The 27139-nt window shown below is 33.9% G+C and overlaps 1 long non-coding RNA gene across 7 annotated transcripts in view; it reads right to left on the reverse strand.

Annotated features, from left to right (window-relative positions):
• Nucleotides 1-27139, reverse strand: part of Gm30439 — a 94858-nt gene that overhangs the window by 25524 nt on the left and 42195 nt on the right. The window contains exon 3 of one of the 7 annotated variants that reach the window (XR_003951225.1): nt 17668-26038. The exons of the other annotated variants lie outside the window; for them this stretch is intronic. This is a non-coding gene — a long non-coding RNA (predicted gene, 30439). Of the gene's footprint in view, nt 1-17667; nt 26039-27139 lie in introns of those variants that run through there. 7 annotated transcript variants of the gene reach the window in all.

A 27139-nucleotide genomic window follows, 5' to 3' on the forward strand; every position in this document is an offset into this window, starting at 1 on the left:
CCATTGGTCCCTCCATGTTTACTCCTTGGTTGGTGGTTTAGTCCTTGGGAGCTCTGGGGTGTCTGGTTGGTTGATATTAATGTTCTTTCTATGAGGTTGCAATCCCCTTCAGCTCCTTCAGTCCTTTTTCTAACTCCTCCATTGGGGACCCACTGCTCAGTGCAATGGTTGGCTGTGAGCATCTGCCTCCATATTGGTCAGGCTCTGGCAGAGTCTCTCAGGAGACAATTATATCAGGCTCCTATCAGCATGCACTTCTTTGCATCAGCAATAGAGTTTGGGTTTGGTGACTGTGTATGGGATGGATCCCCAGGTGTGGCAGTCTCTGGAATTGCCTTTCCTTCAGACTCTGTTCCACACTTTGTCTCCCTTTTTGCTCCTGTATTTTGTTCCCCTTTCTAAGAACTGAAGCACCCACACTTTGTCCAGGAGTGGTATAGTTGGTTCCTCAGATAGTACTATGTCCAATTTTCTGAGAAACTGCCAGACTTATTTCCAGAGTGGTTGTACCAACTTGAAATCCCACCAGCAATGGAGGTGTGTTCCTCTTTTTCCACATCCTCGCCAGCATCTGCTGTCACCAGAGTTTTTGATCTTAGCCATTCTGACTTGTGTGATGTGGAATCTCAGGGTTGTGTTGATTTGCGTTTCCCTGGTTATTAAGGATGTTTAACATTTCTTTAGGTGCTTTTCAGCTATTCAATCATCCTCAGTTGAAAATTCTTTGTTTAGCTGTGTACCTCATTTTTCAATAGGGTTATTTGCTTCTCGGCAGTCTAACTTCTTGAGTTCTTTGTATATATTGGATATTTGCCCTCAATCAGATGTAGTATTTATAAAGATCTTTTCACAATGTGTTGGTTGCCCATTTGTCCTATTGACAGTGTCCTTTGCCTTACGTAAGCTTTGCAATTTTATGAGATCCCATTTGTTGATTATTGGTCTTACAGCATAAGCCATTGGTGTTCTGTTCAGAAATTTCCCCTGTGCCCATGTATTTGAGGCTCTTCGCCACTTTCTTCTCTATTAGATTCAGTGTATCTGGGTTTCTGTGAAGGTCCTTGGTCCACTTGGACTTGAGCTTTGTTCAAGGAAATGAGAATGGGTCGATTTGTATTCTTCTAAATGCTGATGTACAGTTGAACTAGCACTTTTTGTTGAAAATGCTGTCTTTTTTCCTCTGGATGATTTTTGCTCCTTTGTCAAAGATCATAGATATGTGGGTTCATTTCTGGGCTTCAATTATATTCCAGTGATCTACCTGCCTTTCTTTGCACCAATACCATGCAGTTTTTATCCTTCTAGCTCTGTAGTACATCTTGAGGTCAGGGATGGTGATTCCCCTAGAAGTTCTCTTATTGTGCAGAATAGTTTTCTTTCTCTATCCTGGGACTTTTGTTGTTGTTGTTGTTGTTGCTGTTGTTGTTGTTGTTATTCCAAATGAATTTGAGAATTGCTCTTTCTAACTCTATGAAGAATTGAGTTGGAATTTGGATGGTGATTGCATTGAATCTATAGATTGCTTTCATTAAGATGGCCATCTTTACTATATTAGTCCTGCCAGCCCATGAGCTTGGGAGATCTTTCCATCTTTGAGATCTTCAATTTCTTTCTTCAAAGACTCAAAGTTCTTGTCACACTGACCTTTCACTTGTTAGGTTAGAGTCACACCAAGGTATTTTTTTTTGACTAAACAGTGCCTTGTCCCTAATTTCCTTCTCAGCCTGTTTATCCTTTGAGTATAGGAAGGCTACTGATTTGTTTGAGTTAACTTTACATCCATCAACTTTGTCCAAGTTGTTTATCAGGTTTAGGAGTTCTCTGGTGAAAGTTTTGGGGTCACTTAAGTTTATTATCATATCACCTGAAAATAGGATATTTTGACTTCTCCCTTTCCAATTTTTATCCCTTTGACTTCCTTTATTGTCTAATTGCTCTAGCTAGAACTTCAAGTACTGTATTGAATAGACAGAGAGAGCATGACCAGCCTTGTCTAGATCCTAATTTTGATGGGAAACTATCTCATTCTTAAACCAATAAACTATTTTTGTGGTATAGAAGTAATACTGTTTTTTTTTCAAGAAAGAAAGCTAAAATTGTGCAAGTATTATTAAAGACTCATTGATAAATCTGATAGCATTTATTATTTTTTTATCCAGTGTCTCAGAAATACCAAGAAAACATATGTCAAAGATATTCACTTAATAAGTAATTTCTTAAATTTGTATGAATATAATACATTCTAAATAATTTATCTACATAAAGGGCTAAGTATGAAATATTTCCCATATGTCTTTCTATTCAGAATATAAAGTGTCTACATTTACCTTACATTCTATATAAAACTATCCTCATTCTCTCAACCGAAATACACCACCAAGCCACATTCAGAGAACTCTGTGAAGCCTGGATGACTCAGTTTCTCAGTCCACTCTACTTTTCCATAAGTAGTTTGAAAGGCACACCTTGAAGAGGCAAGTGAGTAAAATATACAGGACTTTCTGGAACTCATAGGGAAAAGACATTCATGATCCTCAAAGTTTTTATTAGGCAATCACATACAGAAATGCATGGGAACATATGCATAGAACACAGATAGGGATTTAAGCAAAGACACTTACACACTACCAAATATGAAGGGAAGGGAGCTGAAAATCCATAAAATGGGGAAAACACTTGTGTATAAATATACCATGTTTGCATTTTAATTAAAGCTTGCCTTTGTAGCCTTGACTCAGTATAATACTATTGAAAATATTATTTAGTAGCTCTCTTCAAGAAAATAATCCCCTACACATACAATCAGGAGAAATAAAATACTCTCTTCCATAAACAAAGACAAGACATGAAAACTAAGAAATTACATACATATATATATACATACATATATATATATATGTATGTAATTTCTTAGTTTTCATATATATATATATATATGTATGTAATTTCTTAGTTTTCATATATATGTGTGTGTGCAAATATATACATATATATAGGATATGCTATTGAATTATGGAAATATGAACAAAAAACTAAAAATATTATAAGTAGTTATAATTTCCACTGAAATTTTACCTTTGTAAAAATGGGTTAAATATAAGTAATAACATCAGTATTGGTCAATTATTATCAGATCAATGATCCTCAGTTCATAGCATTACATACTCTGGTAAATTAAATAAATAATATTTTTCACATCTCAGTCAGTTTATGTATGATGAGTACCAAATGTTGTACAATTAGTCAAGGTCTTAAGGAAATTCCCAAGACTTAAGTTAAAAATACGTTACCAAAAGTGTTTTAAACTTAAAATATGTAAATATTGCCCTTTTTATTTCATTCGATCTCAAGATATAAGCTGAAGCCTTAGACATTAAAAATCATGATGCTTCTTCATCGTATGCTGATTCCTCCTGAATATTTACCCCCACCTCAGTCCAAAGGTAGACACTGGATCTGCCTGCGTTTCAAAGGGAAACTGGTCTTCATATTGATATGGGTAGCATATTCTGTCAAATTTTAAAATAATCTTGTTTCCTTTTTTTTCTGTTTTAGAAATTTAAATTGCACAGCAAAGTGGAAAGTACTTTTACATTTTACATAGTGCTTAGTCTGCAAATGAGGTAGTATGTGTGTATGATTTCTGCTACATAATTCATTTTAATTTAAAAAAAAATCTTTTCTTAAATGTCACAGGAAAAAGAAGTTGCTGCTGCATTGTATGCATGATATCCAGCTTGTTGGAAGAGAGGGGGAAGTATTGATTTGAGGTCAGCCTAGGCTACATAGTTAGAATGAGTCTCAAAAAGAAAAGGGAGAGAGAGAGACAGACAGACAGACAGAGAAAGAGAGAAATAGAGAGACAGAGAGGGACAGAGACAGATGACAGAGATGGAGACAGAGAAAAAATTTTAAAATAATATATGTTCAGTTAGTTTTATATCATGTCCTAGAAATTTTATGTTGCTTACATGTAGCAAATATGCATTTATAAATTATAACCAAATTTTACATAGGAAGGAAGTAACTCAAGATAAAACCGGGAAAACTATTTTAGGTGTCTACAGTAAAAGTAATAGATCTATATCTAAAACTCCATTTCAAGAAATAGCTACATTAATTAAAATGTGAAACAGATATGCAGCATATATGTATATACAACTGTATACATAAAGACATACACAGCCCACACAACACAAAATTATTGTTTTAGAGTATTATTGAAGACCCACTTTTAACACAACAATTTGGATGCTGAGACTATGGAATGTTCGTTACTTGTGCTTTTATTAGAGAAAACGGTGAAATACAGAAGAGAGCCTGTATGAGGGGATGAGCTAATCCGTAGAGTGATGACAGATTCTTCTTCCACATTATTCAGCTACAGGTTACCTGCATGTTTCAGGAGTCTGTTCAAGGTAGAGGAGAGGTGGCAGGAAAATGGAGATGCCCCTGGGATAGCAGGTTGCTCAGGACCAAATTTTTATTCTTTGTTATTAAAATTTGTGGTGGTTTAAGGCTTAAGAGAGTAGGGAGATGGTTTAGGGATTAAAACCAGTTTTTGGTCTTTAGAGAACCTGGTTTTTATTCCCACTACCCAGAGAACATCTCACAATCATGTATAACTCTTGTTCCACAGAATCTTGTATAACTCTTGTTCCACAGAATCTAATGATACTTTCTGGTCTCTGAATGGACTGTGCACACACACACATACAGACACACACACACACACACACACACACACACACACACACACACACACACACACAGACACACACACAGACACACACGCACACACACACAGGTAAAACACATATATACATAAAATAAAATGGAAACCATTTTTTTATATCTTCACATATTTCTGTCACATGTACTGATCATTATCACACACTCATCCCTCTGTCTCCTTTTCCTTCTATTATTGATTATTTATTTATTTATTTGTTTTTTTTGTTTTGTTTTGGTGTTTTTGTTTTTGTTTTTGTTTTTGTTTTTGTTTTTCGAGGCAGGGTTTCTCTGTGTAACCCTGGCTGTGCTGGAACTCACTCTGTAAACCAGACTGGCCTCAAACTCAGAAATCTACCTACCTCTGCCTCCCAGGTGCTGGGATTAAAAGCGTCCGCCACTACTGCCCAGCCTCCTTTTGCCTCTATTTACCCCTCTTTACTTCATAACTTTTTCATACTTATGTCTAATTATTTTGTTTTGTGATCTAGTGAAATTTGTTAACTAGTGTCACTTGTGTAATTGTGGATTTGCACCTTTCTTTTGGAACCTAGTGGGATCACCAGTGGGTACAAAGTTGAAGGCAGTGGTCCTTCTCCATCAAAACTAAATAAAGCAGTAAGCGATTTTGCTTTATGAGTCCCTCCCTCTGCTATGTCTGATGGTTGATCTGGCTAGTCTGGAGTGTCTTAGTGAAGGGATGCACAGTTTTTCTGAGTTCATGAACACAATATTTATATCAGGGCTTCAGAGTACCATTTTTAAGTCTTTCATTATATATGCTGTCTTTTATAGACCTTCCCTTCTCTGTCCTAAAATGTCCTGTATGATTTAAAAGGGATGATGTTTTGTTTATGTCTGAGTCGTTAATCCTCACTATCAGCAGCTATAGATATTATAATTTGGCAGCATTCACAGTACAATGGAGTTTAAATCATTTCCATTATACCATAATGAAAATGTAATGTAACTTTTGTAAAGCTTTTTTAAAAATGATTTTTCTGGTGACTGGTATGTGCATATGTCTATGTGTGGTATGTTCACAAGTGTGAAAAATTTCCCAGAGACATAAGGATCAGGTCGTCATGGAACTGTAGGTACTGGTGGTTTTAAAAACAATTCTGTCCCAGAATGTGTGTGTTGCTAGGGTTATCTTTAAGAAATAAAAAGTAATATTGAAACCTAATGGAATAGGAGTTTCTTAAATATATGCAAACAGAAAACTATCTGAATAAAATCTTCAAATAATGGTGGTGACAGAATCCACATTGCACATCACTTACCATCAAAAGAAGCTCCCAGTCCTGTGGTTGGGTTCCGTCTAATTAAGTTTTGGGCCAAAGGAGTTCCAGGGGAAATCACAAATAGCCTGGACTGTTGTCAAGACTCTTTGCAAACTGCTAGCAAGGGCCCTGGCTAAAGGCAATATCTGAACAACTCTCTGAAGACTTGGGCAGTTTAGGTGTTTCCTACCTAGACCCACCATTGCTATAGACTAGTGTTGCTCTTCAGGACAATACTTTGTATGCTTCCAAAAGAGTAACATAAACACCCATCAATCTACAAACTCTGTGATAATCAAATGTGTCCTCTCTGCAAGATATGCCAGCTGAATGGTGGCACAAAGTCCGTGGGAGTAACCAACTAATATCTAATTTGACTTAAGGTTCAATCCTTCGAGTATGACCTATACCCAATAATGCCTGGGTGATACAGGTTCCAACATTAGACAGACAACATGATAAAACCAAATATTATTATTCTAAAACAAAACAAAAGAAAGAAAATTACCAATACACTGATTATATTCAATATATCTTGCTTAACCATCATTAGAGAAGTTTCCTCCTGCAGCAGATGATAACAAATAAAGAGACTCAAATCCAGACATTATGCAAAAAGTGAGAGACCTTGGAACACAGCCCTAAAAGAGCTCCTTTAAATCCCTCCCCTTGGTACTCAGGGAATGCTGTGGATATGAAGGCAGAAAGAATATAGGAGCCAGAGAGACTAGAAGACACCAAGGAAACAAGGGGTTATAAGTCAACTAAGCAAAGCTCATATGAACTTACAGAGACTGATGGAGCGTGCATAGGGCTACACGGGTCTCCCTACTCTCTTAAGCCTTAAACCACCACAAATTTTAATAACAAAGAATAAAAATTTGGTCCTGAGCAACCTGCTATCCCAGGGGCATCTCCATTTTCCTGCCACCTCTCCTCTACCTTGAACAGACTCCTGAAACATGCAGGTAACCTTGCCTTTCTCCACCAATCTTCCCTGTTGGCAGAGCCCTGTGGGCTAATCCAAGCTACCCTGAGTAGCTTGCTATCCCAGGGGGACCTCCATCCTCTCCCCACCTACCTCTCTCTGCAGCTCCACCATGTCTGCCTACACACCGCCATGATTTGTGCCACAATAAAGGACTAAACCTCGGAAACCGTAAGCTGGCCCTGATTAAATGTTGTCCGTGGTAAGAGTTACTTGTCATGGTGTCTCTTCATAACTATGACAATTTTGTAGCTGTAGTTTAGGTGCTGATTACTGTGATCATTTTTGTTGGAAAGAATTGTGCTTAAAATGGAATATTTATAATTCTATGGAAATGTCATGGATGCTTTTACTTCTAAATAAAAATATTACTTTATCAAGGTTTATCACTCGTATGATTCTTTTCCAGCGCAGTGAACCAAAGTCAGGGTCAGGCCTTAAGAACAGCAGACAATACAGCTCTAAGCTCTACATGCACCATTTAAATTACCCTTATTCCTGAGACTATTACAAACAAAGTTGGACTTTCCTGAATTCTGTTAGAAATGGTAAAGTTTAAGAATATCTCTCAGATTTTTTGACACCCGCCCCCCACCAAAACCTGACTCATTGGAAAGAACCATTTTTCTTCTTACACCTTAGGCATGAGTGTCAGAAACCTTTGTTTAATGATGGCAAGGTGGAGACTCACTCTCTAAATCCACATTCAATGTCCCCTATAAACTCAACTAAGAAACAGTGACTGTGTTTTGGATTTAGAAATTTATATTTCATTCCAATTTTCAAATTATCACTTAGAAAAATAATGCACTTTTATACTAAACACAATATTTTAGAATGCTTATTTAGTCTTTATTGGTGAAATATTCATAAGAAAAATGCTCAAATGTTACTTGTAATATGATTGTTCTTGAAAGTTTTTTATGAAAGCATTGTCTGTGAGCAAATCAAATTTTAACATGTATTTATTATTTTTCAGTAACCCATACATGTATTTGATAAAATTCAGAACCCCATTTCTCCCAGATACACTTCTACCTCTCTTCTCACCCAAATAATTGTTCTCTCTCCCCCTAGTCTTGGCTTTGGGGACCTGCCCTGGACTGTGATCAATCTACTAGAAGTTACATGGTCAACAATGGGTGGGGCTTGTGATTGAAATGTTATATGTATTTTGAAAATGTCATAATAAAACACATTATCGTGTACAAGATATATAGTAATAATCATAAACTTTAAATTGGATTTGTACTTAACAAGTAAACAAATGTGTAGCGATGGCAATATTATACTAAAGAATGTAAATATTTTAAGATCAATAGACAGGGTTACCAAAGTTCTTTCTAGAAAATATAGACACAATTATAAACATCATAAGCTATTATAAGTACGATGGCTACCTTTTATGTAAATAGCAATATATAGTCATTTAACAATATTACATGCCTGACTTCTCACCCCATACAATAGCTTCATTAAATAGTTATTTTGTCAGTATGTTTACGAGGCTGAGATGGTTCTCATGCCTGTCTTATTATATAGTAAACGATATTTTACAAATTCATTGCCTCATCCTTTTTGTTAAAATAAATATTATTCTTCACACAAATACACATGTCTGATAATCATTCTTCAAATGTTAATATGAAGTATATAAAGTGTTACTTTATTGCTGTAAAAGCTAATGATTTTATATTCTAGTTAGCATTGATTTCTTCCATGGATATTTTGTGTCCTAAATATCTCCCAATTTGGATATCTGTTTTTTATGAACTCATGTTATTTATAAAACTAGTATTGCTAATCATCTGTTTGACTACAGAGTTTAAAATGCCTATTTGTATTTTAGATTAAAAATTAACAATACTACTTCCTTTTCATTAAAATAATAGTATTATATTTTAATGTTTTTCCTTTAAAATAGCAATATTGCTTTGACAATATCTGTGCTATATTTCTATAGTGAGGGAAAAGACATTTTAAGATAAGCCCCCAGTATAACACCACTCAGTTACTAAATATATATTTAAATAGAAGAAATAAGGAAATTAAATCTGTATGGTTCATGTAGAAATGAAATGGGCAAAAAGATTACATGATAAGTACAAATATAACTTAGAATAAATTTCCTGAACTTTTAGCCACAAAATATTCTAGGTGATTAATGCACCTGTAACTTTTTAATATTTATTTCAAAGCACTTTCAGAAACATATTAAAGTTGTTCTACCTGGCTCTTTTTTTTTCAGTTTTCATCTCTGTGACACAAATAGATAAGTCTATAATGTACAGTCATAAACTTTTTTTTTTCAGAAAATTTGGCTTAAAGCAGGCTAACCAAAAGAAATATTGTTCCCCTTTTAATGTCACTGATGGTGAAAATATATACTTAGTCAACATATACTCATATATTTCCAGGTGACATAGAATGTATAAGACAAAAAAATCATTCGGTAGTTTAATTTTGTTTCCAGTCAATTCTTTTTGCACATGATAGCTCTGATTTGCAGTCCCATTATTTGAAAATAGTAGAAAGTCAGTCACTCAGTTACAAACGTATTTTAAGATATTTTACATCTTAGCCTAGAAAACTGCATCCCACTAGACTGGCCATTCATTGGAAGCATAAATTCTTAAGGGGCATTTGAGGGAAGGAGAGCTAAGATGGATATTATTCTCTGCTGTAACATTATTCATTTGTGCAAAACTGAACTCCTGGTTTCCTTTTGGTTGGTTTTATTGCACTTTAGGTGAGTTTCAGTAAGTTCTGGTCTTCGTACAGTTGATTTGTGGAGAGAGCATAGAGTTCACTTTAGGAGAGAAACTCATAAATCCTAACGAAGTCAGAAAAAAAAATGTTTAAAAATGGCAAATAACAGTATCCCTAACAATTCTGATAACTTCTCTTTCATAACAATCTATGTGTATTCCCTTTTATTTGTGAAAAGATTTAGACATTTTCTCCAAATAAAGCTTTAACAGAACATTGATTGGAAGAATTGATTGTTCCCAACACTGAAGATGATTTTAACTCACTTAAGTCAGTGAAGCGACTTTATTTCATTTCACGTAATAGATTAAAATGCAAAGGCTTAAACCAACACAATCAGCACATGAGAACATAAGAGACGTATAATGACAGAAATAATTCAACGAATTGCTTACTTTGTCCCAATCTTCTATTTGACAATGGTGGCACAATGTTCAATGATGTAACTCACCTCACCCTGTAGCCATGAATTTGCCCTCTGAGACTTTTCATCCATCTTTCTCTCCTACTCATATCTAAATTATCCACTGTATCTATGTTTCCTCTATCTCTAATTTATCAGAGCATTCTATTTTTGTCAAAGTTGGTATAACTGGAAACCTAAAGTTCAAGAGAGGGAGACACTCCTTTTTAAATGTTATCATCATTTGTCAGAGAAACAAATTAATGTCCAACTTAGCTAGAATCCAGGTTTCCACTATTTTACTTAATAGTCATTGGCCCAACATGTCATTTGATATACGTTAAAATCTGTTAATGAACTTAGAAATTGCAGATGGGAATCCTTGATTTTATGTTTATTACAACACTAATGATATCATCTCCAGCAGTAGATTTATATTTTCTTTCTACATAGTGAATCGGAATCACCAGTCCTGGATTTTCAAGAGTCATGCAATAAAAGGTGGTCAAAGGATACTAACAAGTAATGCATGAATTTTATAAATATCTGTGTTGTGGTCTAATTCCCAATGGAATTGTGAGTGTGGTTAGTCTATATAAAGCTCTAAGAACTGCATCTGTCTAAAACATTGGCAAGCTTAACATTACTAAGAGCTGCACTAATTGGACTCTTGGAAACCTTCCCACTGTCCTTTGTGTCTACCATTCTTCCAATACTCTAACTCTAATGTTGAACGCATAACAAAGACAGCTGGCTCTACAGAAAAAAACTCAAAAAGATGACAGGAAAAAAATCAATATTCAAATAGCACATAAGGGTCTCAGATTGACTCAAATGCCTTCAAGTTCTTCTATCAGGGTGTCTTTCTTCTCCTCCACATAGAGCCAAAGATGTGACCACAGAGAGACATGCACAAGAGGGAACTCACAAATATATACTTAATGACAATCAAAATTACGGTGCACTCTAATATTATACTAATTAAAAGTGTTTCTACTCTACCATGGTTTAATACAGGTATTTTGACATTAAATACTCAAATTGGAAAAATTGTAGTAAAAGTATGAAATAAATAGATTTTGTAGGACAAGAAGGACACTTTTTCTCTGAGAAGGTTAAGAGATTTAATATTCCCTGGGGAACATGCTTTTGAGCAGCACAAAGCAAGAAATTTGGAAGCAAATTCGAAATAATTAGTCCAGAAACTTTTATTATCCTGGCTTTATTGATGTTAATGAAAATGACTAAATCCATAGGGAAAGAAGTGAAAGAGGATTCAGGTACTTCAGCCTTCTTGGTGAGTTTAAGTTTCTGTGGTTTTTGCAGCCTGCCCCCTCACTGTGTATGGCTTCCTGCAGTCTTCACACCTACTACTTTATGCCTCTTCTCACTTCCTTCTTCAGAGAGTTTCTGACTATCTTTCAAAAGGTAAGCTCATAGTCCTATATATTTCATCTGAAGATGTTTTTATATTATTGCTTCTAAATTAAAAATTCTGAGGAGTTTCTATCAATTTTGCCAAGTTTCAAATTTGCTTTCTACTCAATAGAAAACTAATGCTTGCAAATGTGAAAATTCTAGATTTTATTTCAATCATAAAAGAAAATATATTCTTAGTAACAATAACATTATATTCTAGCTACTCAATGCAAAACTCTATGTCTGTACACTGTAAATGGCAATTGCTTTCTATCATTTGTTTCTACTTTTATTTACTATTATCTCATATATTCTTCATATAGTATAAGATCTTGAAAATTTAAAAGTAACAATAATTAGATCATGCCACTTGATGCTGAGACTGCTGGCTTTCTAACATTTATACTTTCATTGACAACACAACTGATAAGATCAGTAAGGGACATGTTTGCCCTTAAGGACATCTATCCTTGCATATCTGTTATGTCATACAACTGTTACCAAATCAAAGGATAACTAAAGATACATGTGTCAGAAGGAATGTGGAATACATGTAGTCCTGTGGCCTTTAGTCACATCCAGAGCTCTAATGCCTTCTGAAATAGCCTGGAGTAAAATGCTACCAGTTGAGAATTTGTCTTTTCTATATGAGACCAGTCACGTCTCTCCTGGATGGATATAAGTAAAATATACATGGACACCAGTGCACATCTTAATTCTTAGTTATTTAACTGTAGCATCTAATTCTGTGCTCCGTTCAATTCGCTTCTCTACAATATGGCAGTTTTAGCATAGAGGAGTAGTGCGCTGTCAGTGTTTCTTTGATTCCTTAGACTGTTGTCTATAAAACAAATAATACTATGGATCCCTAACACTGAACAACCAAAGGCCATGGGCTTGTATTGTTCTACTCTGTCTTGGAATCTAGCTACTATATTTCAAACAATAAAGGGTAAGTTGATCCAAGTAGAAAGATCACATTTTTGAGCCCTCAAGAACATAACAGCAGTGACATAGCTAGCTGCAGCCCAGAGGATTTAACAAGCTTCAGGCACATCTCTGTTCCCACATACAACAAACCCAAACTAAACCAGCTTTATAGCAGACCTTCTACTTAGCAGACACCAAAGAACTTCAAATTATAGAAAAAGCTGTTCTTTCTATCTAATGGAGTAATTTTTTTTCAGAAAATGGCCATAAATTATTTTTATAGAAGCACCACTCTGTTAGATTTATGGGAACAGAGACAGTAAACAAATTTTAAAAGGGCCTGATATATTAAGAATGTGGACTGAGAAGAGTATTTGAAGCAAACATGACTAATACATTATAGACAGGAATGGATGCTTCAGAAGTCAAGGAGAATGAAGAGAAAGGTAAGGAACAGAAAAGATCCATTACAGGTTCCAGGTAACACTACTGTGACATAGCCAATAAGCTAGCTACAGGTTTTTTTGCAGGATCTAAAACTATTTGGGGCTCATAACTGCATTGTGATTCTGTGCTATCTACATCTTTCAGTAGTTCTTGTAATTTCTACTGTCTATTAAACCAAGAAATTCTGGGTAGACTTGCCTCCTTTATTCCTTAGGCAGGACATCAGGAACTATACCTAAGCAGACATAACTAAGAAACAGTACCTAAGGGACATTATCCATACATTTGTGTAATCAAGATGATGAGATATTGGCCATTTATCTTATTCATGATATCATGATGGCATGAAAATTATGAGAATTCATAGTGAAGGTAACTGTAGGTTGCAAAGCAAATAACCCAGGTCTTACTTGACCTCAGAGAACAGAAGGAAAAACTATGTACCCAAATTATTCAATTTTTCATTCAATTTTATTTCTCTTCAATTTGAGAATATGGTTAAGTTCTAAAGTCAATAGAATGTGATAGAAGTGATACGCCAGTGTCCCCAATGTATCTAACGGCACCTTATCATTTCCACATTTTATTATTGGGATGCTTACTTTAAACCTAGTTACCAAAAAATAAACACATATGTAGGTCAGTGAAGCTATGTTTCATTAAATTGACATGCATAGCAATAAAGATGCTTCTCAATTGCTGATTAATTTTTGCATATATCATATGTATATCTACTCTGGGTCGTCCCATTCCCAGGTCCAGGGATTATATAACAAACATGAAGCTTTCTTGCCTTAGGTTAGAGACAGACACTATTAACCAATCACTGCTCTTTCATGGTTGAAATCTCAGAGTGGTCTTGCATGTAGCTAAAACTCTAATTGCGTGTTCTTTCCCTTCTTACAACCATTCAAAGATTTCTCAATGAGTTCTAAAGCAAACACAGACCCACATTTATTACCAATACTGAATCTCTCTTGACTTGATTTTGATTGGATTTTCAAAGGCATTGCCATTCTCAGTTATTGTTTCACACTGATTTACAGATTCATGAGGCTCCTCTTTCAAATTATTCCAGTTTTCTCAGAAGCAGAACATCTCTGATGTTGATTTCGTGAATTCAGTATGCATCCTATTTAACTGTCTCCCTTGCTGTCATACCTTATTATAGTGCTCAATTCCATTTATTCACGGTGCCACTATCACTGCAGCTAACTTCATTTATTTGTGGCTTTCATATAACTTCCTATCAGATTTCGGTGTCAGAGAACATCATTTCCATGGGCATTTCAGGACAGGTGTAATACAAATTAAGTATTAAACATACATGTGAAATGTACAGTGGTTGAGTGTTAGACCTAACACTTTTATTTGACATCTTTTCTAATCATGTGATGAAGTTGATTTTTACTCAAAGTTAACAGGAAAATTGAAAATATTGCAAAATATTGCATCCTAATTACATGGCTCAATATGATAAGGAGATAAAATTCAAATTGTTTGGATGTATAAAAATTAAATTAATAATTAAATTAAGTTAAAAGGAACATCACTAAAGGAAAACTGATCAAAACAAATGGATATTGAGCTAAAAGAATGTATAAGTCGAAAAAACAAAACTGAGTATAGAATTATTTAACTTTCAATAGATCTGCTGACTCAAGAGTGTTAGACTTATTAGACAAGTGTTAGGGTTATTGACAGATAATTATTTATGTGAAAATAGTATAAAAATAGCCCGTGCCCCAGGCAGGTCCATCCCCTGCTTCTCCATTGCTGTCTCTCAACTGTGGATTGCATCAGATGATCCTGGAACTTGGTCTTCCTGTCAGGCAGCTCAGTTTATGATAATTTTTCTATCTCCTCCTTACAAGCTGGTGCACAATTCTTAAGGCCATATGGCTCTAGAACAATTTATTTAGAACAAAATTTCACCCCAGATGATACATGAGTGGAGATATCACATTTTACTGTTTATTTTAGCTAACATCCATTGACAACTTACAGTTTAAATATTAAAGTTATTTAAATGATATTAATACAATTAACGTTTTCTAAAAGAAATAGCATAGCCTTAATGAATGTAACTTTAACAAGATAAAAATTCAAATGTGAAGGAATCACAGCAACTAAGTTTTATCTTTAAACATCTAAAATACCTTTCAATTCTACTCATCATTTTCCCTCCAGTGTTTTTTCAGGACATCTTCATTTGCATACACTATAACCAACATAAATTAAAATATACAAAAATAATTTTATTTTCTTAAACACAGGTCAATCCGACCATTTCCCTATCTTTCGTAAGAAATAACTTTTTAAATTAGCAGCAATCTGATCTGATAGTTCCTCTTCATGAGACTTATATTAAAGACTATAGATATTTTCAAAACCTGAATGATAATATGCCAATTCAATCCTAAAAATTCCCACATCTCACTTGGTTGAAGACCCCTAGCATTATCTACAGGAACTATTTTAACTTGCTGTGAAATCATTTCATTCTGTATTTCCTTGGTGTCTGATCTATTTTTAATACTGTTATAATAGTGTCTATAATAACCAAATCTGATATAATCACTACATGAAATTTTACATTGCTCCTTCAAAGCACACAGAGTTTAAACTTATTTTTACTGCACATATGAATGTTCTGAAGGCAGACATTAAGGGTTTTTTCTTTAATTGAAGGTGGATTCGTCTCTTATACAATACCTTCCAGTCACAGTTTCCCATCCCTCCACTACTGCTAGATCCTCCTAGATCTTCTCGACTCCCTGTCTCCCCAAGGTCCTCTCCTCCTCCATTTCCTCTTCAGAAAGAAAGCAGTCCTTCAAGAGACTACATACAGTCCAACTGGATAAAGCATGACAAAATAAGACAAAGAAAACCCCTCATATGAAGGCTGAACAAGCCCACTCAATGGGGGGGCAAAAGAGTTTCAAGAGCAGGCACCCACTCCAACTGTTAGGAGACCCATAACACTATCCACCTTACAGCCACAACATGTTTGCAGAGAGCCTGGAGCAGACCCATGCTTTCCACTTTATTTCTGCCTTTTATACAAGCAAAAATTTCAAAAAATTCAAAGTATATATGAAGGTCTTTATGTGAACATTTTAGGGACTGAAATAGCCAACCTAGTTTATATTTTTGATATACTTGTAATTTTTCTCAGAAAAGGAAGCTACAAATTATATGGAAGGACACACAATAACTTAAAATAGACATCTTTATTGGGAAAGAAATGTAAGAATGAAGATGTAATTCATGTGACAGCGTGTTTGCATAGCTGTCTATTCCCAGGACCACATAAACTGGACATGGTGGCACATGCTTACTAACCTAGCATTCAGAAGATGGAGGCAGGAAGATGAGAAGTGAATGGTCTTTTTTGACTAAATAATGAGATGAAACTTGGCCTGCCTCTAAAAAGGCTAATTTCATCCATTACTACATTTTATTTTATATTACCTACTTATTTAATTATTTTCCACAGCACACTTGTGGAAATCAAAGGGCGTCTTTGCTGGATCCGTTCTCTCCTTCCATCACGTGTGTCCCAGGGATTCAACTCAGGACATTGGGCTTTGCAGCTGGCATCATTCTATGCTGAGCTATTTCATCAACCACTGATTACTGTTTTGTTTTGTTTTGTTTTTAAATAGTCTAAGAGTATGTCAAAGCTGACTTGTTGGAAAGATAAATTTATGAGTTAGTCAAATTTTGACATCAATTGTAGGCAACATTTATTAAACATTAGTATAATTGTCCTTTCTTAAAATAATTTCAAGGTTATGAGTTTTTAAAGATATGAGATAACATAAATCCAAATATATATTTTAAAAAGTCCACAAAGATATATACATAGATTTTATAAATGATTGTGAGAAAGAAGGCTCATGGACTTCTGATCATCCTGCTCTGATCTCTAAGACCTGAAGCTACAATGTTGTCTTATTACATCAGTTGAACATATTATGTTTGAACATATTAAAGTTTTAAGATGTGTATTTTACTAAATAAAGTAAGTCAGGTTATTCATTTGTGAGAAAAAATGTTTACCTCATTCTGAAATGAATATTGCACTGCCCAGTTCGTTTTAATGATGGCAGTGCATAGGGATAATGCTTCCTTATGCCAATATTTAACATTTTGCTTCCTTTGGTATGGCTTCTGTCTTTGGGTCACACTTTCCTTCAGAAAACAACAACCACTCTATCCAAACATTTTGTCACGTTATAACTGGAAACTTCTATATAAGCAAGAACTATTTGATTATGAGAGGCATTTATATATTCTGATAATTGTAACTTACAAACAAACTATGTAATTTAACCTTGAAGTGTTTTGTACTTTCAACAATTATACATAGTACAATGTAAATATAAATTACACAAGTTTAGGAAATATGAAAAACAATTATTTAATATTGAATATGTTGTATATTCAGAATAAGAAGTACTTCATTAATTTATTCCTATTAGCCAAAGAATAGAATATTTTATTTATAATTTATAACATATGAGTTGATAACTCACTAAAACAAAATATGTATAACATGATAAGAAAATCAGCAATACTACATCTAATAATATATTAATTGAATATAAGTATGTAAAATGATAAGTGATGTATGTAAAAATGAATTTATCAACTCAGTAATAATAAATAGATTAAAACATTTTACTTAATAAGCCAAAGACAATTTTATCTCATTTTAAATCTTTTAAATGTCATGAATATGTTTTTTTTCTTGCTCTTAATCTTTAATTTCAGTAAAACTCAAACAGGAAAAAGTATTTTCAAAATATAAAAGTAATATTTAAAATCCCTTGCCCTGTGTTTAATTTTCCTCATTTTTAGGGTAAGAATTCACATCATTTTATTTTATTATAGATATTTTCAATTCATGTTCTTTTTTCAAAATAGAAGAACAAAAGAAAAAATATTTGGAAATATGGAAGTCCTCATCTGTGATGATCGAATGATGACAGAATCTGGACTGCCAAATTAATGCTGGCCCTTGTTTCTGAGGCTGTACCTCCTACCAGAAGATCTGATGATATGTTCATTTAAAATGAATTTATATAAGTAGAGTGGGTAAGCAGATAAAGCAAACGTGCAAAGTCCAAATTATCTAGGCTCTTCTCTTGCTAATGCAAAGACAGTGAAGTCTTTCCAAATGACTGGTGAAAAAATTAAATAAAAACATGAATTCTACAGGAAGGAGGGATAACCATATGTCACCAGCAGAAGTGAAAATGAAATAATATACAAAATGAGTTTACACAGGTGAGTTTGAACTGCTTTAGGGTATATGTATGTTTGAAAATCATTGCAAATAATACCACATTATGATATAAAATACTGAATTTCAGAAAACAATTTACATATTATTTATTACCTATCTATTATCAATTTATCTACTATCTATTTACATATCTATCTAAGTTCAAAGTAATGGGAAATATTCCTTTCAAATTTGGATGGTCAAAATTCTGGTTTAGAAGAAAACATCATTAAAAGAGAATGTATTGGATATACAATGTAAGAAAAGTTTTAGAAGAAAATAAATCACATAAAAGTTTCCTATAATTCTCTGGATGAAAGGTCATGGGACCCTTGAGACTGTTCTGTGGCAGTGGTAATAGAAAGGAAAGGACAGATCTGAACCATTGTGTGAAATAAATTGAGTGAGCTCTCTGAACAATTGGAAATAGAAATAGAAAGAATAGCTAGATATATCCATGACAATACTCCAGGGTGTGCTGGGGTGAGGTTGGCAGGGAATGTGAGCTCTTCATGTTATCAATCAGTTATCTATGAGGCTCCTAAATACTAATAACAGTGTGTTTTCTGCTAGTGTTAATATAGTGCTAACTCTCAGTTCTCAGTTTACATATAAAGTATGAGTAAATGTTCATGATTTTGTATGATCATTTTTGTTTTAAATAATGTGTTAGCGGTTGCTATGGAAAACAAAAAAATGTTTCTGTTTTTGATTTTTCCCTCTGATGACATTTGGCCCTCACTGCAAATTCCTGTACACTAGCTCTATGTTGAATACCTGATAGATTAATTTAAAAATAAGAAGAAAATTATAGTTCAAGAGACTTTGTGGCAGAGGGAAATGTAGACTTATCTTAAAGATATACAGGGTTTGAGATGGCAAGATTAGAATTATCACCACATAGTTAGGAATGCAGCAACAAGACTGGGTGTAATATGAGATTAGTGAAAGGCTGGAATTCAGGGACAGATTTTGAAGGCATAAAAATCTGCCAGAAATGGTGAAAGAATAAATTAAAGCAAAGTGGAGGGATATCAATCAAAGATCTCTAAGGAAAAAGAAAATGAGTATGGGATACCGGCACTTACAGGTCCTTAGAGGACATGTTCAAAATTGGAAGATGCCAGTTAATGTTGAAATCTGAATCATGTTGAAAATGATGGGTATATTCACAGTACCTTTTCTCAAGAGAATCCACTTGTATACGCATGCAATTGGTGAGGACTCAAACTGCCTTCAGAGACAAAGCCTTCAGCAGAACTTATAAGTCAAGTTCAGTGTTGGGAATTTAGACAGATTGGTAGGACAGAATGAGTAGCTTGAGACTCTGTAATAGTGTCCATTATGCTTGCTTAGAAATTAAGGACAAACAATAGATATGACAGGAAAGAAGAACAAGGTAATATTGTTTTTAACCATAAATTTACAACCTGGTAAATAGCAACTCTATGCTATCATTTTAGACTAGCTTGATTGTGTTAGACTGTTTAGTTACAGTGAGGTTATAAATTAATTTCACTTATTTCATAAGAAAAACATCTCCACAGGAAACTTCATACTTTGAAAGAATATTTACATTGATATCCGACATTGGCTTCCAAAATTTAAATGATGTTCTTGATTTCTATATATGGAGCGTTTTGGAGAACAGTGCCATAACTCAGTGAAGAAATATGTACAGTCTGGAGACGTTCTTCTGTTAGGTAAAACTGACAAAGAAAATGCAGGACAGAAAATCAGTGTTCTAAATGCACATGAGCATGGTAGTAACAGAGGGGAGGATACCCAGGGTGGCCCAGCCCTCTCAGTGGAGAGGTGGGACAAAGAATGTGAGGAACATCTGTGTGAGGGGGGACCATGAGGGGGAGTGATTGGAATGTTAAATTTATAAGTAAATAAATTAATGGGAAAAAAGGATTTGTATAGCTGCACATGGAAGGCACGGGGGGTTGGGGAGACAATATCTATGGCTCTGAGATGTTGTCATATGAAGTTTTATAGTCAATTTAATGAGAGTGTTTTGAATTTCTGTATGAATGAAGTTTAAAAAGAATGCAATTAAGTATGAGATCAAATTTAGAAGAAAGATTTTGATCTAAAAAAATACAACTAAACGAGAAAAGGTGGATAGGAAAAAGCATAGTATGCTCCATACATTCTTTATTATGTTGCTTTAACAATGTCAAAAACAAATTAAATAGGCTAGTATAATGGAAAGGCCATGAACAAAATTTCCCTGTAGAATAGAATATACTAGACTATCTCTTCTATGTAAACTGATTTAAAATTAATGACAAACTTGGTCTCAATTCAACCAGCTCATTCTAAAATGTTGAAATATACATATGTGTGTTTGTGTGTGTATAAATGAATATATAATGTATATAATGTACAATGTGCATATACATTGTATACATATATATGTTAGAATGATGGGTGTAATCATGCATTTATAATTTTGAATAAATTCTAAAGATAAACAAATTCCAGAACAACTTAGCAGTACTAAGAATTACTGATTACATTAAAGTTTATTTATAATCAATATACAAAGATATTAATGCATGTAATTCTATCAGTATTTATGTTTCTGATGTTGTAATGCCAATGTTTATTTCACATACTTTTGAATATTGTTTAATATTATACATATTCTAAGTATAATACCAAATAATATTTTTATTTACATTAATGAGAAAATGTAAGTCCTGGCGAAATTCTGTGAAATATAGTTATGTATCAGTGAAAAATGGTATGGAACAACTTTCTTTCAGCTCCAAAAATGGCAATACTTTTCCTTTATTCAATAAAGAGTATTTTTAAGTAGAAAAGTAGAAAATGGTTTGCCATTTAGATATACTAAGAGGTACATGGGGGGAAAACTGAGTAAGAAAAGACAATACTTTCCCACAAATTGTCATGGATTCAGATTCGATTTTATAATGGTTATTTCCCTTTTTATGGCTGTTGTCACTTCTAATCTCTTAAAACTATTATATAAAATGCCTGAAAAACAGCATAATGGGTTTGCATAAATGTAAATCACTTTCCATTCCAATGTCCAGAAGAGGAGTGGGAAGTAATCTGTAATTCATAAGAACACATATGGAGCTTTGCACATACAAACTGGTAAAATCTTAATGAACACCCTAGGTCTCCATCAATAAAATAGAGATAGAACATTTGACAATATAAACTAAAGTTTTAAACATTGTTAAATTTTCAAATAAGCGATCCTATCCATCTGAATAATTGTGTATATTCGAGTGACATAATTTGAAGGTAAATATTTTGAACAGGGATTTTTCTTCTTACAAAATTTTTCATCTTAGTGTGCACAACCAAATGAAGTATAAAAGGAGCTTTCAATGATACAATTTATCACAGATTTCACAAACACTCCAAATACTCAGATACTGTATATTTAATTAAAGTGACAGTTGAAGCAATTTATTACATATTAATTAAAAAGCAATTATATGAGTGCTTACTGTTAACAATATAAGTAGATTTATGATCTTTCTTTTTCTGGTTATATAATAAAGCCATATAATTTCCAATTATAGCTTTTTCTCAGAACCGTTTCAGCAATTCCCAGGGTTTGACTGTCATTTATACAATGCCGTAAACATTTTATCATCCGTCTTCCTATCCATCATCTATTTATCACAGAAGAAAATTACAAGCTTGAATTTACTAATAAGTAAACATAGCATTTAAAATGAGAAATATTTGAGAATTAATGTCCACTATAAAATACATTAAAGACATGAAGGAAAAATATCACAGTGTTTTATTCAAAGTAGCTTATAAATCAGTAATAATTAGCCAAACATAAAATTCTTCCCTTTGTTTAAGGGTCTTTCTCTATGAATCACAACTCTTCTTGTCTTTCATTATAACATTATCATCCTTTACTATTCCTTCGAGACTCAGAAGTTTATTTAACTCTGTTGGCTCCATTCAGTTACATTGTTGCCATGGTGTTAGAAAGAAGGTTTCATTCTCTATTGCAACTAGGACTTAAACACACTATACAAAATAGGCTGGCCTCAAATTCATGTGATCCTATTGGCTCAGCCTTTTGATCACTGGAATTACAAACATGACCTATCATGTCTGGCTCCAGATCACTTATTTTTGAAGTAATGATATCAACAATATCATTATAATGCAATACAGAATATGGAATGTTTAATCAGGTGATGTCAAAAATAGAGTAGTAATTTATACCAGCAAGCATTTAATAAAATGTCATGATATTGTTTTAACAATGATATTCTTGCTAGAGTTTAGAGAATGTGCTTATGGCAAATACTGTAATGGTGGACTTATATAAGTCTAGTATCTCCACACTGGTCAAAGTACAAACATACATATATATTCACTTACATACATAAACATACATATATACATATATAAATAAACTCTAATGATATAAATGTAAACACACTCACATACACACACAAGTGCACAAACACACATATACAACCCTCAAATATACAATGTGCATAAAGACCTATGTTGCCATTTTTTAAATTTTTCAATAGATTCTCAAATATTTTAACTATTAAAATGATAATAGCCCAATTAATATCACCAGATACAAATTATCACAAAACTCCAAATTGTGCTGTACTCTATTGTGCTACAATTACATTGTTTTGACAATAGAGTACAGTACAAGAAATAAATTCTGCTACAATATAATAATTACTGTGGTCAAAATTTAAATTTCTTTTGAAAGTTAGTATTTGATTCCTCACTAGCTATGTTGGAAATGTTAAGAAACTTTAAGGGATTAAAAATAAGGGTGAAATTAATTTTAATTTTTTTTTAAGATATGGTAGCCCTGTTACTCTTAGAACCCACTTTGTAGACCAGGCTTGCCTTGAGTTCACAGAGATCTAACTGTTTCTGCTTCTACCTCCCTAGTGTTGAGATTAATTATTTTGCTCAATATATCTCAACATATTTTCCACATATGGCTGTCATATAAGGTCAAGGGTGAACACTTTCATAGAGTTTTCTACACTATTTCTTCAAAACATGATAAGTAAGTCATATGTATGGCAAGAAGTAATATTTCTACCGATATTTCTAGGGCTCGTGGCCACCCGTCCCTAACACTACAACATCCACCACTACTGGATGAATAGTATTGTCGTCCTGCGTCGGGGGTGCGATGCTTAGGGTTAAGGAGTACAAACTCTGTGAACAGTTAGCTTCAGATAAATTTTAAATAGCGTTGTATCCTAACATCATTAAATACTAATGCAATTTTGAATATGCTACTTTGTGTCCTGTTCTCAATTTAGTCACATTATAATGAAAATTATAAATCACTAACAAGGCCATAACATAATGAAAATTAATACAGCAAAGCATGCAATGTTCTTAAAACTGTTCAGAGATAATTCCCACTTGTGAGTTCCTAACTTGATCATATGCTGGAAAGAACGAAGCTGATCACTCTGCATTAGAAAAATAGCTTCTCTTCTCTGTCACTGAAAAACACCAGCAACTTTGCCCCTTTCAGATTACATTCTATACAAATGTTTTATGAGTATCTCATGTTAGAAACTTTTAAAATTTAATTAGTTTAGATTATTATGTAAGGTTTTGCTGGTTTTTAGGATATGCTGTTATATTATGAAACATCATGCTAGCCTTAAAAACCATTGTAAAGAATATATAATGTGGCTAGCAGACTCATGGACCTCACTTAGTATCTGATGCTGTAGAAGTAAGGTGGTATAGTTCATAAACACAGGACTCTTTGATATAAAAAAATCATATAGACATGATAATATGATACTGGCACAAAGGCAGCAATCCTTTTATACAGGGTTGTCCTCTAAGATTTTAATGGGTACTTGGTATTTCAGAGATTACCTTTTTCATGAACATGTACATAATAATGTGTATAAGTTAGGTACAGTAAGAGATTAAGTGGAATGAAAAATAAAGTAGAACAAGGTAGCAATGCTTATAATGAGAGTAATATAAACCTGATACTCTTTTATAAAACTATATTGTGAACAACCTTTGCCCGTTTCCTCTGATGATATAAGGTGGCATGATCTTCTGGAGAAATATGGTGAGGAAAATGACATCAGCCTTGTAATACATGGTTAGGCTACCCTGCAAGACTCACTGAACACAGGCACTGATATGTGAAACATTCAACCTGATAACCACGGTCACCATTAAATGGTCAGCCAGTGGTTAACATGCAGCTTAGAGATATCAGACCAAAAGGTGGTTCAGTTCTTTAGTGGCTCAGAGCCAAGATAGTGAGACTGTGCCATTCTCTGCAGAATGACATATAACCTATATAAAGTAGGTCCACTAAATTATTGAACCCATGGAAAGCAAGTGGAAACTGGTGAGGAAGGGGATGGTACTGGATGCCAAATGCCTACTAATGTAAATGGGATATAGGCATATGCTAAGAACTTTAGATAGACTAAATCATAGGCAGCTAGCTTTTCCAGTCTCCTATTCATTGTAACTATATGAGTAAACTAAAGTCTTTTGACAAAATAAATTTAGCAAAGGTTCTGTTGACCAAGAGTAACAAGACACATCAGGCAAGACTGTAAAGGGTCAGAGAACTTCCCTCAGAGCAGTGTGGGAAAGGAGCCTTCATGTGCAGAATTCTGAGGGAACGTGAAAAAATTACTCTATCCCTAGGGATTTCCGTTGGTTGTTCAATGACATTCCATAATTATATAATCAGTTGGCTGACAGATGGCTGTGACTGGTATGGGCACAGTTTTTTTTCCTAGTCAGTTTTGAGAATTGTCTCTAGGTAAAGCCTCAGTTGGATTCACAAGAACGCTGGAAACAGAAAGAACCTCAGGCACGTAGCCTCCCCTTTACTTGCCTCAACATGACCAGAAAACACCCAGACATAGTGTACATTTTAGAGAATGCAGTGTAAATTTCTGATGATGCCTGAACAGATTACCTTTTTAAAACCTTCATTCTGCTGGAAAAAATTTTAGTTCTAATATCAAGTCATATCTTATAAGGACAATCCTTGTTAATACAATCTTCAAAACTTTGAACTGTTTGTAAATAATGAATAAACCACAAGTCAACTATTTCAGTGTCAACACAAGCTCAGATCCACTTCCCTGACCTCTGACTCTTGACAGTTTTTCCACTCCCTCTTCCACAATATTCCCTGAGCTTTTGGTACAGAAATTGTTATGTAGATGTATTCAATGGGACTGAGCTCCTCAACTCTTGTATTTTGATTGGTTATAGGTCCCTGCAATGGTCTCTGTCTGTTGTAAAAAGCACTTGTTAATGAACAGTCAGGACTATACTTCTATGGAGGTATAATGACAAACATTTATATGTAGTTGTTATTGTGCTGATTTGTTAAAGAGGGGGTTGTTGGTTCTTCCCTGAAATTGATGAAGTCACTAGCACCAAGAAATTTAAGGGTTTTAGGTAACAGGAATAGTTTCCCTCTTGTTGTATGAATCTTAAGTCCAATTAGAGAACTTTAGCTACTAGCAAGTTTGGCATACTACTGCTACACCTTTAGAAGTATCTTGATGTTCTAGTCATTTTGGGGGTTCATAGGTATAAACTTAGGTGGAATTTTTGGTTGTTTCCATCTTTAGGAAGCTTTTATTGTAATTTCTGGTAACATCAAAACTACTCGTCAAGGATAAGGCATTTACTTCAGTTCCATCTGAGGGTCTGCTGGGTCTTGTTTCTTCAGTAGTAGACAATTACTTAAAACTCCAGATGGCAACCTAAAACAATAGTGATAGTCTTTAATGTGGGACTCTCTCAAAAAACCTTGATCCACAACTCAAAAGAGGGCTTTTTTTTATGTCAATACTAGTTTTGTATTGTTTTGATTTTTTTAAAGATTTATTTATTTATTATATGTAAGGACACTGTAACTGTCTTCAGACACTCCAGAAGAGGGCACCAGATCTCATTACAGATGGTTGTGAGCCAACATGTGGTTGCTGGGATTTGAACTCAGGACCTTTGGAAGAGCAGTCAGTGCTCTTAACCACTGAGCCATCTTACTAGCCCTCAATACTAGTTTTTAAAAAAGGTTTGCAATAGTTGAGGATGAAGCAATCATATCCAAAGTCTTTTTATGAATTCTTGAAGTGATGGGGATTTACAGTTGCCTTAGGGTTTCCAAAGTCAGCATGATTACCATAGTTGTATTTTGATAGAACTTTTATTCCTTAACTTTTGATATAAATTGATGCTCTACAACAATTTGCTAAAGATGACCCTCAGCCTAGCTATGGTTGTTCTTCCACAATATCTCTACTGTTACCAGGCCTACATAATTTCTAAAATTATAGAGTGAGGTTTTACCTAATTGGTAATCTCAACTAGATGGTGTTTAATATTTTTTGGCACTAAAATTATTGTAAAGTCCAATGGAGGTAGAAGTATGTAGTTCAATATTAAACGTATAATAACTTTATAGCTAACAAAAATCATCTGAGATAACTGCATTTAACAAATTGTCATCTCATATCAAGATATTACATCAAACTTAAAAATATATTTATACATTTTTCCATGATAGTCTCAAATCTAAATTGAATTTAGCTATGTTGTCAATGAAATAGGCAGTAATTCAGGTATGATGTCATCACTCATTGTCTTTATTGAAGAATGGCCCAATTATTTAAAGTTCACCAATGTGTAAACTGTGATGGTATTTCTTAAAATCATATCTTAATTCCACTATTCAAACTTACTTGAGGAGCATCATTTAGTAGATTCCAAATACCTCAAATATTTGTGTTTTTCTTGAGGACTTACAAATCTTTGAATTACAGAACAGGAAGTTACAAAATAATTATTTTCCCTACATAACT

Source organism: Mus musculus, chromosome 14 (assembly GCF_000001635.26).
Source record: "Mus musculus strain C57BL/6J chromosome 14, GRCm38.p6 C57BL/6J".
In the NCBI taxonomy this organism is placed as follows: Eukaryota; Metazoa; Chordata; class Mammalia; order Rodentia; family Muridae; genus Mus; species Mus musculus.